The sequence below is a fragment of the Bufo bufo genome, chromosome 5, assembly GCF_905171765.1.
Source record: "Bufo bufo chromosome 5, aBufBuf1.1, whole genome shotgun sequence".
NCBI classification, from domain to species: Eukaryota; Metazoa; Chordata; class Amphibia; order Anura; family Bufonidae; genus Bufo; species Bufo bufo.
In genome coordinates, this window is record NC_053393.1 from 210,094,059 (window position 1) to 210,113,535 (window position 19,477).

The window sequence follows — 19,477 nt, forward strand, 5'->3', positions numbered from 1 at the left end:
GGATGAATCGCAGGTCAGAAATTGGGTGATTTTCATCAACCCATTCGATGCCGGATTAAAAATTGTGTCTCCCTTGATCATTAATTTGCAATTTATGCAATGATAACAAGGGTAGCAGCCAGTGCGAGTGGAGCCACACATTGCTCTCACACTTGCCCTGGCACTACCCACATCAGCCCTTACCAATCTGTCACCCAAATTCCTCCCTCTCCGGTAGGAAAACAAAGGGGGCGTTTGGAATTCTGCAACATGGGGGAAACTATTCCCAAACAACTTCCAGTGTCTCCGAATGACACCCGCAATCTGCGAACTGTCAGTGGAAAAACTGGAGATGAAGGGAATACGTGGATTTTGAGGAACATTCTGTTTAATAATAGTGGGTTGAGTCTCCACTCTCGTGATGGTATCCCTAATCAGTTTTTTGGGATATCTACGTGTGGCAAATTTATGGCCCATTTCTTCAAGTCTAATGTGTCTGACTTGGCTGTCTTTAACTATCCGTTGTACACGTAGAAACTGGCTGTAAGGTAGAGACCGGATCATGGAACGAGGATGGTGGCTATCATAACATAGCAAGGTGTTCCTGTCGGTGGGTTTTACAAACAAATCTGTACTCAAACCCCGTCCCATGATCCGGACCTCGGTGTCAAGGAACTGGAGCTTATCCGTGGACTGAACCATGGTAAATTTCACAGTAGGATCAATCTCGTTGAGAAATGCGTGGAACGCAAGGAGGCCCAACGTGTCGCCCATCCACACCAGGAAGATATCATCAATATAACGCCACCACCCCAGAACTTGTCTGAAGTGGTGGCTGTCATAAATCAACGACTCCTCAAGGTGGGCCATGTAGATGTTTGCATAAGTGGGCGCCACGTTGGACCCCATCGCGGTTCCACGCATCTGAACGAAAAAGTCGTCCTGGAAAAGAAACTAATTCTTTGTCAGCACAAATCTTAGCAATGTGAGCAGGAAGGTTTGACATGCCGTGGAGTATTCTGAGTTGACAAGGCACGCTTCTACAGCCTGTAGGCCGAGTTCATGGTCGATCGACGTGTACAGGCTGCACACGTCGAAGGAAACCAGAATCGCGCCCACAGGGACCTCAAGATCACCTATCTTGGATAAGAAGTCACCCGTATCCCTGATAAATGATTTAGTAGAGGAGGCAAAGCGGCCCAACATCTTATCCCAAAAAATTGCCACATTATAAAAGAGGGACTCTCTGCCAGAAACAATGGGGCGACCCGGGGGGGGCGACACCCCCTTGTGGATTTTTGGCAGGGTATACAACAAGGGCGTACATGGCTTATCACGATACAAATAGCAGAACAATTTATCATCAATGATGTCTGCCTCAAGGGCCTGATTTAGAATATCTCGCAGTTCCCTTAATAAACCAAATTTCGGGTCCTGTGCTACTCGTTTGTATACTTGTGAATCATCAAGTTGGCCCTGGATCTCACGAATGTACTCGCTGGTGTCCTCGCTGGTGTAATCACTAATAACATTTATGGTTTGTATTTTCACTATATTTTATTTAATTGATGCCAATATATTGTGGATTGATATCCCTATTTATACAATGCTTGTAACACATGTGCACCATGCTTGATAAAGACAGCAACAAGCTGTTGAAACGTCGCTTGACTTTGGGTCTAATAAACCACCGTTTGCTTTTTGATATCCTGGAGTGCTGCTGGCTATTTTTTTATCATATATATATATATATATATATATATATATATTTGATTGGTTTGCTGCGAGAGGGAAAACCGTGGTTAGACACCCTACTCAAGCAGGAGCCTATAGGTAGCCGTCTTCTATGTCAGTATATGTATGTGTATTTTCATGCAGCACTTTTTCCCTGGTACCCTTGGAGCATATATATATATATATATATATATATATATATATATACACACACACATATACATACACACACATACACCCTAAGCACAAGCCGAGGGTGGCTTGGTTTTAAAGTAAGGGGGTATGAAACGCCCCAGAGTGGCATTACCACTTCTGCGCCTTGCTACTATCCCCTATGGTTAACCTAATATCATCATATGTATTTATTGCAGGACCGTCACACTGTGCATATCTATTTCTGGTACACCAGCAGGTGGCAGCATAAATAGCAGAGCTATTTTATCTAGAATGGAACCCTTCTTTCCATTCTAGCTCTCTCTAAGAGAGGGAGGGACTAGTTAGTTAGAGGTCAGTCTAGCTTACTCCCTGCTAGGGGAAGAAAGCAGGAGCCTGTCCCTGCTTGACGAGCCCTGTCTCGGCCAGCTTGAGCAACTTCAGCTCAGCTGGATCTGGAGGCCAAAGCCAAGAGCCTCAAAAGCCAGGAAGAAAGTATTATCTGGATAAAGTCAGAGACACGACTACAGAAAGTGAAGTACAGCATAAAGAGAAAGAAAAGTTATACAGTTATCCTGTCAGCACAGCAGAGTCAGAGAGCAACAGATGAAGCAGAGAGGAGTTTGCCTGCCACAGTTCATGCCAACGCCTGCTGGAATCCAAGACAAAGTCTGTAAACTGTTTGGAGAAGAGTTTATTCAAGTAAAGCCGTTTTTTAACTTCATTACAAAGTCTGGAATCGATTTTATTTCTTCATCCCCTTTACTCTGTGTCGGACAACACCGCCCGGGGTCCAGCGTATCCGGGTAGGAGCACCGTGACAAGTGCAACACCATTAAGGGACAGTTAGGCCACCCTACACCACTCTGGCATTCCTACACCTGGGTACCACCACATCACTAAAAGTGGCCCTGTGCCCGTTGTTGCTTCACTGCAACTGGCGTCATGACAAAATATCTATTCCGTTACTAAAAGGGGACCCCTGGCCGCGGTCGAGTCTGCCGCACATATAGTACATGACAACCTCTTTCTGGCAAAGCTAGAACAAGCCTGGTACCTCACATGGATCCAGAGATCTCCCAATTCATTGCTCTGCTAGATTTATATCAAGCTGACAGCTCAAGGGGAGTGTCTTTTCTGCTGAAGCTAAAGGGGGTGTCTCTCAACTCTCCCTATCACAGCTCAGGAGGCAGTTGAAGGATGAAACGGAGCATGTGCGGCCATCTCAGTCAGGACACAGAAGTAAGAAAAAACAACAAACAGCAGGTGGTGCTATACAGATACATTTTATTGAATAACTCAGTGGCTATGCAAAATTTTAAATTACGTGAAATTACAAAAGTATTCAGATCCAGGTGCTGGTTTGAAAACTCTAAAATATTTTTCATGGGACAACCACTTTAACAACTTACTTTCATTAAGATAGAAACATAGAATGTGTCGGCAGATAAGAACCATTTGGCCCATCTAGTCTGCCCAATATACTGAATACTATGAATAGCCCTTGGCCCTATCTTATATGAAGGATGGTCTTATGCCTATCCCATGCATGCTTAAAATCCTTCACTGTATTTTCAGCTACCACTTCTGCAGGAAGGCTATTCCATGCACCCACTACTCTCTCAGTAAAGTAATACTTCCTGATATTACTTTTAAACCTTTGCCCCTCTAATTTAAAACTATGTCCTCTTGTAGCAGTTTTTCTTCTTTTAAATATTCTCTCCTCTTTTACCTTGTTGATTCCCTTTATGTATTTAAAAGTTTCTATCATATCCCCTCTGTCTCGTCTTTCTTCCAAGCTATACATGTTAAGGTCCTTTAATCTTTCTTGGTAAGTTTTATCCTGCAATCCATGTACTAGTTTAGTAGCTCTTCTTTGAACGCTCTCCAAAGTATCAATATCCTTCTGGAGATATGGTCTCCAGTACTGCGCACAATACTCCGAATGAGGTCTCACTAGTGCTCTGTAGAGCAGCATGAGCACCTCCTTTCTACTGGTAATGCCTCTTCCTATACACCCAAGCATTCTGCTAGCATTTCCTGCTTCTCTATGATATTGTCTGCCTACCTTTAAGTCTTCTGAAATAATGATCCCTTTCCTCAGATACTGAGGTTAGGACTGTATCACTGATTTTATATTCTGCTCTTGGGTTTTTACATCCCAGGTGCATTATCTTGCACTTATCAACATTAAATTTTAGTTGCCAGATTTTTGACCATTCCTCTAGTTTTCCTAAATCCTTTTCCATTTGGTGTATCCCTCCAGGAACATCAACCCTGTTACAAATCTTTGTGTCATCAGCAAAAAGACACACCTTACCATCGAGGCCTTCTGCAATTTCGCTGATAAAGATATTAAACAATATGGGTCCCAGAACAGATCCCTGAGGTACCCCACTGGTAACAAGACCATGGTCTGAATATACTCCATTGACTACAACCCTCTGTTGTCTGTCCCTCAGCCACTGCCTAATCCATTCAACAATATGTGAGAGTCCAAGCCCAAAGACTGGAATTTATTTATAAGCCTTCTATGTGGGACAGTATCAAAAGCCTTACTAAAATCCAGATAAGCGATGTCTACTGCACCTCCGCCATCTATTATTTTAGTCACCCAATCAAAAAAATCGATAAGATTAGTTTGACATGATCTCCCTGAAGTAAACCCATGCTGTTTTTCATCGTTCAATCCATGGGATTTTCGATGTTCCACAATCCTCTCTTTAAGTTTGGTTTCCATTAATTTCCCCACTATTGATGTCAGGCTTACTGGACTATAGTTGCCCGATTCCTCCCTACTACCTTTCTTGTGAATGGGCAAAACATTTGCCAATTTACAATCTTCTGGGACGACTCCTGTTGCCAGTGATTGGTTAAATAAATCTGTTAATGGTTTTGCTAGTTCGCCGCTGAGCTCTTTTAATAGCTTTGGGTATATCCCATCAGGCCCCTGTGACTTATTTGTATTAATTTTAGACAGCTGACTTAGAACCTCTTCCTCTGTAAAGACACATGCATCAAAAGATTCATTAGTCTTCTTTCCTAACTGAGGTCCTTTTCCTTCATTTTCCTTTGTAAAAACTGAACAGAAGTATTCATTGAGGCAGTCAGCTAGTTCTTTATCTTCTTCCATATACCTTCCTCCTTTTGTTTTTAATTTGGTAATTCCTTGTTTTAGTTTCCTTTTTTCATTTATGTATCTGAAGAATGTCTTATCGCCTTTTTTCACTGACTGAGCTAATTTCTCTTCTGCCTGTGCTTTAGAAGCTCTTATAACTTGTTTGGCCTCTCTCTGCCTAATCTTATAAATTTGCCTGTCATCCTCGTTTTTTTTTTTTTTTTTTATGATTTTGGCCACTTCTGCTGAGCACCACAGTGGTCTCTTCCTTTTTTTGCTTTTACTGACAAGCCTAATGCAATTTTCTTTTGCCTTCAATAGTGCCACTTTTAAGTAGTCCCATTTCTCCTGGACTCCATTGAAACTGTTCCAATCTGATAGGGACTCGTATACCACTAATCTAATTTTAGAAAAGTCAGTTTTTCTAAAATCTAAAACTTTTGTTTTTGTGTGGTGTGACTCAGTCACTGTACTTATAGTAAACCACACTGACTGGTGATCACTAGATCCCAAGCTTTCCCCTACAGTAATATCAGATACCAAATTTCCATTACTAAATACCAAATTTCCATTTACTAAATCTAAAATGGCCTCCTTCCTGGTTGGCTCCTCAACTACTTACTGTAGAGATAATCCCAGTAGGGAATTTAGAATATCTGTACTCCTGGCAGAACTAGCTATTTTGGTTTTCCAGTTTACATCAGGAAGATTAAAGTCTCCCATAATGATAACTTCCCCCTTCAATGTCATTTTAGTTATTTCCTCAACTAGTAGATCATCTAATTCTTTGACTTGGCTAGGTGGTCTATATATCACACCTACACGAGTTACCTTATGATTATCAGGCTACAAGGTAACCCAAACTGACTCTAAATTGGTAAAAAATATTTTTTTCTTGTTCTCTTCCTCTAAAACCTAGGTGTATCTTATGGTCAGGTGCGTCTTACGGTATATATTATATCATAATGTTAGCGCTCATTTAAAATCCATGTTTTATTACAAATTTTTCAAGATTTTGTAATAATTTTTTTACCAGGCTTGTTGTTCGGACTAATTACTCAAAAACAATCTATTATTTTCTTCTTATTCAACTTATAGAAACCCTGCACAATGGATGGCTCTGAAGCTTCATAAAACTCACGGAAAGGCGGCATGTAAAGAGCCTTGTAAGCAGTGAACCATTGCTGGCAACGAGGAAATCAGATCAGCTCTTTTAATGAGGATGCAAAGTGCAAATGAAGCTTGTTCTAGTGTCTCTGGGAAAAAGAAGAAGCTAGCGTCTTACGAATAAGAAGTGCCGGCTTATTCAAGAGAAAGACAGTGGTAAATACGTTTAGTGAGCTCCGTTGAAAGGATCTGGGGCTCAAAGTGCTGAACAAGGTTTATGTCAAGAAGAGTAAGCTCACAATTCATTATCATATTGGTAACAGAATGTACCGAAAAGTATGTTCTGCATCCACAATCTCGTGACTCGTTCAGATGTTTTTGAATCAATCTTGTCTTTACTTCCAGTCTGCTCATTAGCTTGTCCTGGTTTTCTCTTTCATCTTCACATTCTGTGCTTAGTTCATTAGCAGAGAGAACCTTAAAAACACAGTCATTCCAAAAAGTAAGGGCACTCCACAATTCAGGGGTATTTCCATGTTATAATCCTATGACATATAGCTAGGATATGTCATGATATTCTGTGAACACTGCCGGACCTCCAAAATCCATCAAATGAAAGAGGTTTTCCGGGATTCTGATATTGATGACCCCAGGATAGGTCATCAATATCAGATAGGCAGGGGTCCGACACCTAGGACCTCTTTCTAGGACAGTGACGCCATGTTCTTCGCTAGTGTGGCTTAAGCACAGCTAAGTTCCATTCAAGTGAATGGGGCTGAGCTGTAATACCAAGCTATCCAACGGATGGCGCTGTACATGGTAAGCTGGAGCACTGCAGCCTTCTCAAAGAGCTGATCGGCGGGGGTTCTGGGTGTTGGATCCCCACTGATCTGATGACCTATCCTGAAACTAGGTTTCCTGGGCTTCTGCTGTGCAAGGAATGGCAATACAGCTATATTCAAGTACATAGGACTGCATTTTAGTTTCCTGCGCAGTGGGTAGCTGGCGCATTGCTGCGCAGGGAAGATCTGTAAAGGGTAGCAGTCCTTTCATTTTGAGGATCAGTGGGGAACCTGCAGACTCTTCAGAAACTTTGATATCAATCATTGTCAGTGATGGCGAAACTTTTAGAGACGGAGTGCCCAAACTGCAACCTAAAACCCACTTATTGATCCCGAAGTGCCAACACAGCAATTTAACCTGAATACTACAGTCCAATATCATTTAGCTATCATAGCCTGCCTACATTCAGTGCGCTGCTTGTGCTGTTCATGGTGCACCCTGCGCTGATGAATGGTAGGAAAAGTCTAAGGCATATTAGTACACCTTAGACTTTTTCCAGGGTGCGGGTGCCCACAGAGAGGACTCTGAGTGACACCTCTGGCACCCGAGACATAGGTTCGCCACCACTGTTGTAGGTCATCTAAGAACAGAGAAGATTTCAAACAACTGTCAATTTGCCCAAGTCACAAGGGATAGTTATACTGTTTGAATAACAAATCAAATATTTTTCACGATTGCAATATCTAGAAACAAGATCCAGTGTTTTCCAACTAGCCTGTGGCTCCTTGGAACCTGCTCAGGGCTTTGCCGGTAGACAGAGGCAGTAAAGGTCCTTATACAAGAACTGACTGTCAATACAACAAGACGACCGGGCCACTATTAAAGGGCCTTTACATGGGCAGATGATCGTTCATTCCCCACACAGTTTGCATTTAGAAGAGGAGATGTGCTGCCAACACAGGTTGTTCATTGCTTGTTTGTCAGCGTATCAATGTGGTGTCTACACAAGCCAATTCTTATGAATGTTTGTTTGGCTCGTGCAAATGGGCCTTAAAGGGTTGTCCCAAGAAAAACATTTTTTATATTTTTCAAACCAGCACCTGGTTCTGATTATTTTTGTACCTGCATGTAGTTCAATTTAACCACCTCAGCTCCCCTAGCTTAAACCCCCTTAATGACCAGACCACTTTTTACAATTCTGCACTACACTACTTTCACGGTTTATTGCTCGGTCATACAACTTACCACCCAAATGAATTTTACCTCCTTTTCTTCCCAGTAATAGAGCTTTCATTTGGCGGTATTTCATTGCTGCTGACATTTTTACCTATTTTTTTATATTAATCTAAATTTACAGAAATTTTTGCAAAAAAATGTAATTTTTCACTTTCGGTTGTAAAATTTTTCAAATAAAACTACATTTCTATATAAATTTTTCTCTAAATTTATTGTTCTACATGTCTTTGATAAAAATAAAAAATGCAATAAGTGTATATTTATTGGTTTGGGTAAAAGTTATAGCGTTTACAAACTATGGTACAAAAATGTGAATTTCCGCATTTTGAAGCAGCTCTGACTTTCTGAGAACCTGTCATGTTTCCTGAGGTTCTACAATGCCCAGACAGTAAAAACACCCCACAAATGACCCCATTTCGGAAAGTAGACACCCTAAGGTATTCGCTGATGGGCATAGAGAGTTCATAGAAGTTTTTATTTTTTGTCACTAACTTGTGACAAAAAATAAAAACTTCCATGAACTCACTATTCCCATCACGAAATACCTTGGGGTGTCTTCTTTCCAAAATGGGGTCACTTGTGGGGTATTTATACTGCCCTGGCATTTTAGGGGACCTAAAGCGTGAGAAGAAGTCTGGAAACCAAATGCCTAAAAAATGCCCTGTGAAATCCTAAAGGTGCTCTTTAGAATTTGGGCCCCTTTGGCACCTAGGCTGCAAAAAAGTGTCACACGTGGTATCACCGTACTCAGGAGAAGTAGGGCAATGTGTTTTGGGGTGTATTTTTACATATACTCATGCTGGGTGAGAGAAATATCTCTGTAAAAGTCAACTTTTCCCATTTTTTTTTTATACAAAGTTGTCATTTGAGAGAGATATTTCTCTCACCCAGCATGGGTATATGTAAAAAGACACCCCAAAACACATTGCCCAACTTCTCCTGAGTACGGCGATACCACATGTGTGACACTTTTGTGCAGCCTAGGTGCGCAAAGGGGTCCAAATTCTAAAGAGCACCTTTAGGATTTCACAGGGCATTTTTTACGCATTTGGATTCCAAATGACTTCTCACGCTTTAGGTCCCCTAAAATGCCAGGGCAGTATAAATACCCCACAAGTGACCCCATTTTGGAAAGAAGACGCAAAGGGGCCCAAATTCTTTTTAGGAGGGCATTTTTAGACATTTGGATTCCAGACTTCTTCTCACGCTTTAGAGCCCCTAAAATGCCAGGGCAGTATTAAAACACCACAAGTGACCCCATTTTGGAAAGAAGACACCCCAAGGTATTCCGTGAGGGGCATGGCGAGTTCCTAGAATATATTTTTTTTGGCACAAGTTAGCGGAAAATGATTTATATATTTTTTTCTCTTACAAAGTCTCATATTCCACAAACTTGTGGCAAAAAATAAAATTTTACATGAACTCGTTATGCCCCTCACGAAATACCTTGGGGTTTCTTCTTTCCAAAATGGGGTCACATGTGGGGTATTTATACTGCCCTGGCATTTTAGGGGCCCTAAAGCGTGAGAAGTAGTTTGGAATCCAAATGCGTAAAAAATGCCCTGTGAAATCGTAAAGATTCTCATTAGAATTTGGGCCCCTTTGCGCACCTAGGCTGCAAAAAAGTGTCACACATGTGGTATCGCCGTACTTTACGCATTTGGATTCCGTGAGGGGTATGGTGAGTTCATGTGAGATTTTATTTTTTGTCACAAGTTAGTGGAATATGAGACTTTGTAAGAAAAAAAAATTATAATAATCAATTTCCGCTAACTTGTGCCAGAAAAAAAAAAAAAATTCTATGAACTCGCCATGCCCCTCAAAAGTGATCTTTTTATAGCGCCACAGCGATTTTACGGTGTTTTTGCAGTGATCAGAAAAAAAGAAATTCTGGCACTGCGGTGGGGCGGACTGAACGCAAGTGTGCGCACAAGATCAGGCCTGATCGGGCGAACACTGCGTTTTTTGTAGAGCCTATAGAACATGTCCTATTCTTGTCCGCAATTGCGGACAAGAAAAGGCATTTTCTATATAGTTCTGGTAATGTGCGGATCCGCAAAATGCGGAAAGCACATTGCCGGTGTCCGTGTTTTGCGGATCTGCAAAACACATACGGACATCTGAATGGAGCCTTACAGGGGGGTGATCAGTGACAGGGGGGTGATCAGGGAGTCTATATGGGGTGATCACCCCCCTGTAAGGCTCCATTCAGACATCCGTATGTGTTTTGATGATCCGTGGATTCGTGAAACACATACGGACGTCTGAATGGAGCCTTACAGGAGGGTGATCAATGACAGGGGGGTGATCAGGGAGTCTATATGGGGTGATCAGGGGTTAATAAGGGGTTAATAAGTGACGGGGGGGGGGGGGGAGTGTGGTGCAGTGGTGTTTGGTGCTACTTTACAGAGCTGCCTGTGTCCTCTGGTGGTCGATCCAAGCAAAAGGGACCACCAGAGGACCAGGTAGCAGGTATATTAGACGCTGTTATCAAAACAGCGTCTAATATACCTTTTTGGGGTTAATAAAAAAATCGCATCTACAGCCTGCCAGCAAATGATCGCCGCTGGCAGGCTGCAGATGCACTCGTTTACATCCGGTTCCTGTGAACGCGCGCTCCTGTGTGCGCGCGTTCACAGGAAATCTCGCCTCTCGCGAGATGACGCGCCGGCGCGTCCAGGAGGAATAACAGGGCCGCCGCCAGGACGCAATCCTGCGTACGGCGGTCCTGGGGTGGTTAATTTAGTATAGCCACTGAGGTATATCTATAGCGCCACCTGCTGTTTATTCTTTTCCTTATTTTCCTGTCCACCTCACTGAAATGGTTGCACATGCTCAGTTCCATCTTTTAACTGCCAGCCCTATCTTCTGTTAGAAGCTGTGACAGCTACCGGGAGAGACCTGCATCAGAACAGACACACCCCTCGGCTTCAGCAGAAAGGACACACCCCTGGAGCTGCCACATTAAATAAATGAAGCAGGACAATTTCAGCAATGAATAAGGGGGGGGCCCTGGATCTATGTGATGTACTGGGCTGGTTCTAGCTGTGTTAGAGAGAGATTGTCATGTACTATATGTCATGTACTATATTTCACAATTTTGTGAAAAATAAACGTATTTTATTCGGATGAGTCTCTAGGAGCAATGGGAGTGTTGCCCCTACTCCTAGAGGTTCTGTTCTCTCTCCACTGGCCGCGCCCTCATCATGCTGATTGACAGGGCCAAGCAGGATGATGTGACATCAGTGTTGTATCCATGTACATATGTGCCCACATTGCTGAGAAAAATGATGTTTTAATATATGCAAATTAGCCTCTAGGAGCAATGGGGGCGTTACCATTACACCTAGAGGCTCTGCTTTCTCTGCACCTGCAACGCCTTCTGCACTTTGATTGATAGGGCCATGATGTTTTCACTGCCTGGCCCTAGAGGCTCATTTAAAAATTATTATTCTCAGCAATGCGGGCACATATGAACATGAGACCAACACAGGTGTCTTCAGCTGCCAAGCGCACATGTAACAGGTCAGTCAGTTTCATAGGTACAAACCTGCTGACAGATGCCCTTTAATGGGGCACTGGGACTGAGGTTGGTCTGAAGGCACTCTGGTTCTGCTAGTGGGGCACTGTGCCATGGCTTTGAGGACACTGCCTGTGGGTCAGATATGCTGCTGAGTATATTGTTGATAGATATGCGTTGTTTTTTTCTGCACTGTAGCTTAGTTTTATGTGTACATGACTGTACGTGGTTTCTCGTTGTGCCTTTCTGGAAATCTTCGTGTCTGCATTGTACCACTTCCTGTAAGCTGAGTTTTCAGGAACTTGTGGTCAATACTCTTACATGGGTTTCCTGTTTGTGTGCGGTCACCTATACACCAGGGCCCTTTCGTGCTGCAGACTCCCAATTTTGCTAAACTGTGTACAAATGGTATACATGAGCAGGCCAGATCACTTCTGTTCATGGACGTGATCTTGTAGCGCTGGAGCCCCGGGACTCACTGTTTTATTGAGTCCTTTTTAGACCATTTCATGAACATCTTCTGCATGCGTGTAGTTTGCAGGGCAGAACCTGAATGGTTTCATACAAGCCCAACCACCAAACTAGGCTTGTTCTTGTGGAACCAGAGTGTTCACCTTCAGTATCACAGAGGACCTGGCTGCACCTTTGAGATATGGCATGTCTACGGCATTTTTCAGAGGGTGATGGTAAGACTAGTTCCAGACCAGCAGTAAATCTATCCAGCCAAAGAACAACCTGCTGGAGTTCACCATATCCAGCCTAGCCGGATAGAGCCATGCACCGGTGGAGCCCATTGACTATAATGGGATTTGGCCAGATTTCGGCATGAGCAGCGGGTTTTGGCCTGACAAAAACCTGTATGTGCACTAGTTTTTGTCCAGCCCAAACCCGGCACTCATGCTAGAAACCAGTCGGATCCCAGTATAGTCAATGGGTTCCGAAGGTGAATAGCAGTATCCGGCTAGGGCTGATACAGTGAACTTTGGGAGGTTGTTCCTCTGCCGGAACAGACTGTCGGAAGATTTACTGCATGTGTGGAACTAGCCTTGGCATTAGCTGTGGAGTGCAAGTGTGCAGCATGGAAAGGTCAGGGGCAGGACTGGTCGTAGAAACAGCGGGGAGCATGTATTACGGCAAATGCAACTGAATTCTGACTCATACAGGATGTGATCCATATTTATTGTGCTGCAGGCACTTTTTCTTTTGCCTTGTCCGACAAGAGGCGTTGGAGGTGGCATGGCTTAGAGAGGACCTGTCACCTCTGTTGTAGTAACTACTTGCATCCCCATGTAATACCAATTCTGGAGCATCTATTCTTATGAATATGTTGTGCCATTTCTCTACTATTCCTGCTAGAAGTTTATGAATGCACTGGCAGCAGTTTGCAATAAAGGTCCATCTGGGCGTTACCAGTTAGGAGTGTCCCTGCACATTCTGACACTAGTTAATTAGGGCTGCCAGAGGTAGCCTGAGCAAGGACACATGCCCAACTGGCAACACCCAGTTGGACCTTTATTGCAGACGGCTGGCAATTTATTCATAATACTTCTAGCAGGAATAATAGAAGAATGGCACAACATAGAGTTATAAGCATATATGCTCCAGAATTCATATTACATGGGGAATGCAAGTAGTCACTAAAACAGACATGTCTGGAGGGGTGAAAGGTCCTCTAAAAGAGGTGCCCAAACTGCAGCAAAGTTCAGTGCAAGATCCTGGCACGAAGCAAGCCACCTAAAGGATGGAATGTAAAGGTGCGCCACATTTATCCTCCAGCATCAGCACGTTTTTTTGACCGTCTAGTCTAAGGTTACATGTAAGTAAATCAAGTGAAACTCCAAACCCGTCTTCATTTTAACCCTCTCGCAGTCAGTGCTGAGAAACGACCAAATAAAAGGTGTGAGTGGCTTTATGTTCATAGCTGTGGTCTACAGGCTTTCAGCCAGTCTCAATATGACTGTTGTTTCTAACAGAACGGAGACCGCAGCATAGTTTCAGATTCTGAGCGTCCGCTAACAATTACTTATAGGAGAATGCAGATGCCCAAACACACAGATCGAGTTGATATAGGACATAGGATATTTGAGTCATGTAAGACAGTGGTGAGTCACAGGAGACCACTTCCTTTGCCTGAAGTATATGCTCCTACGTCTCCGGATACACAGCAGATTTCTGTGCTGATCACTTACCCTGACGGTCCTCCTTACTTCCTTCTAAAATTAGTCAGAATGAGGGCTACACACGCAAAACTCAATGACTGCCTGTAGGCACATCAAACTCTAGATGTAGCACAGAACACCAGATATCATACAACCTCTCATCTTCTGACTACAGTCATATGCATAGTTTATTCCACATATTTTACAACGGTATATATAACTTTCTGTAGAATGTAGGCGCAGCTTTCATTATGCAACACGTCGGTAGCCTCTGTGCTCTGAGAAGACCCATAAAGCACAACTATGCACGACCAGACGGTAAGGGCTTAGTTCTACGGTACAAGTAAACCGGACATCACAGTATGTACCATTAACTACCTACCTTCTGTAATTACCTACTAATGGCAATATGTAGCCATCTCTTGGATCCCAATATACAGGGAATTTTCCCGGTGAGCCAAATGTACATAGGGCCACCCAATCCCTCCTCACTGCCGCTGGCCGGCTACATACTACTGGGGGAACTATAGGTGTCATTATTAGAAAAAGTCCAGTATGCTGAAGGTAGGGCTGGCTTGGTATTGTGGTCCACATCTCACCTCCTGAGCGCTCTGCTCCATATCCATACTAGAGACAATTGGCGAGGAGGACAGAACATGGCAGTTATTGATGGCCACCACAGACATTCTGTGCTGCACTATGGTATTACTGACCACTAGCTGGCAGTGTAGGGCATAGTGAAGTCATGGTACAGCATTTACTATTTTCTGTATGCGCTGCTCCGTTCGCCCGCTGTGCCGCCTGTTCTGGTTTCCTGTGTGGTATGTAAATTCATACCATCAGTACAGGGAGGAGGAGATGACCCTGTTTCTCAAGGGGCGTCTCCTTGGGCTGTGAGCTGTCCAATCGCAGCGGACCACGTCACATCCAGGGGAGAAGGTTAGCTTTTTTTCCTCCCTGTCTGTGACACTTTCCGCTGCGATTGGACAGCTCACGGCCCAAGGAGACGCCCCTTGAGAAACAGGGTCATCTCCTCCTCCCTGTACTGATGGTATGAATTTACATACAAGGCGGGAAACCCATACGGGGGGCACAGCGGGCGAACAAAGCAGCGCAAAGAAAACATAGTAAGTACTGTAACATGACTTTAGTTTGCCCTAAACTGCCAGCTAGTGATAATGTCAGGACCGGCGATAGGGCCTCTTTAAGTTTCCAGTCTGTCCTTGCCAATATACCAGCCGAGTTGTGGCATTCCAGTAAGGCCTTGTTCATACTTCAGTGAATCACAGACATGTTCTCCACCATCCATTAAAGGGAACCTGTCACAGGGATTTTGTGTATAGAGCTGAGGCCATGGGTTGCTAGATGGCCGCTAGCACATCCACAATACCCAGTCCCCATAGCTCTGTGTGCTTTTATTGTGCAAAAAAACCTATTTGATACATATGCAAATTTGAGATGAGTCCTGTCCCTGACTCATCTCACGTACAGGACTCATCTCAGGTTAATTTGCATATGTATCAAATTGTTTTTTTTACACAATAAAAGCACACAGAGCTATGGGGACTGGGTATTGCGGATGTGCTAGCGGCCATCTAGCAACCCATGTCCTCAGCTCTATACACAAAATCCCGGTGACAGGTTCCCTTTAATGTGTTTGTTCAGTCATCAGTGGTTTTCCACTTCAGCTACACACACATGACCATATCGATTTTGTGGTCCGCAAATTGCGGATCCACAAAATATGGATTTTGTCCTTGTTGCATCCGCATTTTTTGCGGACCCATGGATTTAAGGCTGGGTTCACACCTGAGCGTTTTACAGCGCGTTCCTACGCGCTGTAAAACGCTCAACAGGCAAGAACCAATGATTCCCTATGGGCATGGTTCTCACCTGAGCGTTTTACAGCGCATACGAACGCGCTGTAAAACACCCTACCCCCCAAGAAGTACTTCTTTGGGGCGTATTGTCGCGCGTTCCCGCCCATAGACTTCAGCGGGAACGCGCGACATTGGGCGTTTGCTTGTTTGCTCATTCAAAAACGCACGTACGTACGCCGAAAAAGCTGCAATTATATATGAAGGGGCCCCGCACACATAACTGGCTTTGTGTGTAAAGTATTTTACTACTGTCTGAAACAATCTCTCTCCTATTGATAAAATGGCCAGCCTCTGTACTCACTTTCACTATGAATGCACTGCTTCCTGAATTAAGTGGGAGGAGCGTTACTAAGTGACGTCAGTCACGCGCCGGCCGGCCAGCTCGCTGCAGTGCATTCATAGTGAAAGTGAGTACAGAGGCTGGCCATTTTATCAATAGGAGAGAGCTTGTTTCAGACAGTAGTAAAATACTTTACACACAAAGCCAGTTATGTGCGCAGTTTAGGACACATAAGGGGACACATAGGGCCATGAGCGGGACCAGCATACAATGCTATATGTGTGTCTTATGCTGACCCCCTCATGGCCCTATGTGTCATAGCACACATCCCCTACAGATCCACCCCATAACAGCGTCATCCACAGGTTCCCACACAAACGCGCGTATTACGAGCGTTTCCTAAATACAAAAACGCCCCAAAATACGCCTGATAAAAATGCCTGTAAAATGCGCATACCCAATACGCTCAGGTGTGAACCCAGCCTAAAGGAGTCCATTATCTGCATTTTGTGGTAAATTACAGGACATTCTATGTGTTTGTAGAACAGAAATACGGATGCAGAAAGCACATGGATCATCCGTGTGCTTTCTATATCTATATGTTTGTTCCACAAAAAGATAGAATATGTCCGTAAAATCCAGACCACTGACCCATTGAACACAAGGGGTCCACAAAAAACCGCGGACGGCGGATAGCCAAACAGACATGATTGTGTGCATGAGGCCTTACAGGAAGGGTTTTATTATTAGAGCTTTCTGGGCCCCAGAAATTTGACTTGAGTAATTCCAGGACCCATTTAGGAGAGTGTAATAGCAATATGCAAAGCAAATGTTTTATAATATCACTATACTATGACCAAGTAAAACATTTAGAACATGCAGATCAGCCCAACTCAGTACTACATAATACTATAATAAACTACCCCAATAACACCATCTTACAATGCCTAGTTACCTGTATCTGGTGGTCTAGAAGTTTTCTCTATTCCCAAAGGTGAAGTGTTGTTTAGATGATCATGACTTTGCACCAGGTATTGATGAGGGTGTCATGAGCTGAAGAAGATAGAATGAGAGAAAAAAAATATATATTTTGAAAAAAGAGTGTTAGTCAGAAGAACCCCAAGTAGAGGGTCTTAGGACAACCATCAGGGCGCCAGAGGGGGGACAGGAGGATAGGAGATAAAATAACCTACTTAGAGGATCAAAAACCAAGGCTGCCTATGGTGGCTGGAGGCGTAGGAAAACCTACCTCATCAGAAGATAGAGAAGATAAAAAATGAAGGGGGGACGGCAACCTCCTAAATGGCACCAAACTAGATCTGATCCATGAGGGGGGGGGGGGGGAACTAAAATATTGTTGAGATGAATAAAGTAAAAACAGTGGAAGGATGAATGAATGAAATAAATGAATAGATAACGCACAAGGCCTAAAAGAGCCCGGCTGAGATAAAATAGAAATGCTTCTATGAAGGTAAATTCCATAAAATCTAAAGAATTCACTTAAAATCAAAACAGTTAACTTACTTCACTGAGGAGGAGGTCCAAGGGATAAAGCGCAAGACACCCAAGGACTCAACCTCCCCCGCCAGGATCATTTGTAGTGCAGTAGGAATAACATGGCAGTATCGAGTATTTCTGGTGCTTTCCTTTTCATTTCTTAAAATCACAGGTGGGCTCAAGATCCCCCCTTCATCAGGAGCAGTTGAAAGTATACAGGTAATACACATAATACCATCTTATTACCAATGTATTATGTGTATTACACTGCTCCTGATGAAGGGGGGATCTATTGTCAATCCCGTTGAGCCCACCTCCTCAGTGAAGTAAGTTAACTGTTTTGATTTTATGAATTTACCTTCATAGAGGGATCTTCTATTTTATCTCAGCCGGGCTCTTTTAGGCCTTGTGCGTGATCTATTCATTTATTTCATTCATTCATCCTTCCACAGTTTTTACTTTATTCATCTCAACAATATTTTAGTTCCCCCTCATGGATCAGATCTAGTTTGGCGCCATTTAGGTGGTTGGCCTTACCCTTACATTTTTTATCTTCTCTATGAGCTGAAGAAAGCAGGCCAAGAGAAATCCCCGCTATCGCTGGTGATTCCGATCTTGGTCTAATGGGTAACCCAGACACCAACTACATTCTGCCGTTTTGAAACGGTGTTAATGAGTCTGTCCGGCTGGTTTAAAGTCCACTAATCTGGAATATGCACAGAACAGAATTTCGCTAACCAGACATGGGATCAGCAGCTGTAATGAGGATTAAGAAGTATAATATATTTCTGTGCTTCAGTCAATTGACTTTGTATTTTCTGTTTCCAGAGCTTAGCCTCGTAATTCTGGCTGGCTGGATCAGGTAAATCTCCAGGCATCATTTCCTAAGCATAAAAAGTGAACGTGTCCTAATACTTTTATGGAAACTCTGAGAAGGTAAATGCACACTTAATTTAGTGTCCAAAACAGGTATTCTTCACAATAAGGGAAGGTGTGCGGATGTATAGGCTACTACAAGCCTTGGGCTTTATCTTTTACACAATGGCGCTTGGAATTTATTCACTGCTTATTGAAATTCAATGGAGTGTGCTTGTGGGGCTTTGTATCTCTCTATGCTGTGAAAAACATGGCTAGGATTACCTAGCGCTTGTTTTTCTTTCCTCTTTTCAGTAGTTGCAGATGATCATTTGCTTGGAAGATCTGAAATGGGGAAAAAATACCAGCAAACACGCTACCTATTTGTTTCTATGCATGAATGCACTGCTTTGTGGACCTGCCTTCATTGTAATAGTCATGTTAAAGTCACGCATGTCAAAAAAATTCAATATATTTATGTTGCCACTTACAATCGGAATATATGGTGTCATTTATTTGGTGTGGAGGGTATGGAATAAAGAAGAGAATGAGTAAGTACATTTTTTTTTTTAACCAGGGCCCTAGATTGATGGGGCCATAAACTGCTGCAATCTTCAAGGACAACCTAAGGATGAGCGGTCACATTGAGATTATGGGCAAACCATCATTCCAGCCGATGGAAAGGATCAGAACAACGGTGCTGGAAGTAGCAGGGGATGAATAGATGAAGACAAGAACAGAAGGATATTTTCTCTAATAACTCTTACAACCCCTTTAAACTCAGTACAGACAGTGGCCAAAGTACCAGGTGAGAAGAGCTGGGGCCTTGAGAAAGAAGTAGAAAGGGTTAGTGATGCTGGACCAAAGAGGAACCAACACCCTGACTTGTATGTCAGCCCTTCAGATAAACAGTTGGCTTGGAGGCTTAGGTGGAGTATGAGGACTCCCGTACTAAGATCCATGAGAGAGAGTGTGGCGACTGCAAATGAGGAGAGACTCTGAGCTGAACACCAGGCGCCTATTGTACTATTATTGTCCATGTAGAAGCGAGGAGCCCCTTGGAACTACAATATACTGTAAATACTGACTGAAACAGTGAGAACCACCAAGCTGGATGAGACCTTCAAGAGGGTTGCAGCCACTAGGAGTCTGTGTCCTCACTGATATTTACAATGT

The 19,477-nt window shown here is 43.3% G+C and overlaps 1 protein-coding gene across 2 annotated transcripts in view; it reads right to left on the reverse strand.

Moving 5' to 3' along the window:
• Window positions 1-19,477, reverse strand: part of LOC121001943 (cytochrome c oxidase assembly factor 1 homolog) — a 109,966-nt gene that overhangs the window by 48,790 nt on the left and 41,699 nt on the right. The window contains exon 2 of one of the 2 annotated variants that reach the window (XM_040433216.1): window positions 16,905-17,002. The exons of the other annotated variant lie outside the window; for it this stretch is intronic. The gene's annotated coding sequence lies outside the window, so the exon portion shown is untranslated. The remainder of the gene's footprint in view (window positions 1-16,904; window positions 17,003-19,477) is intronic. 2 annotated transcript variants of the gene reach the window in all.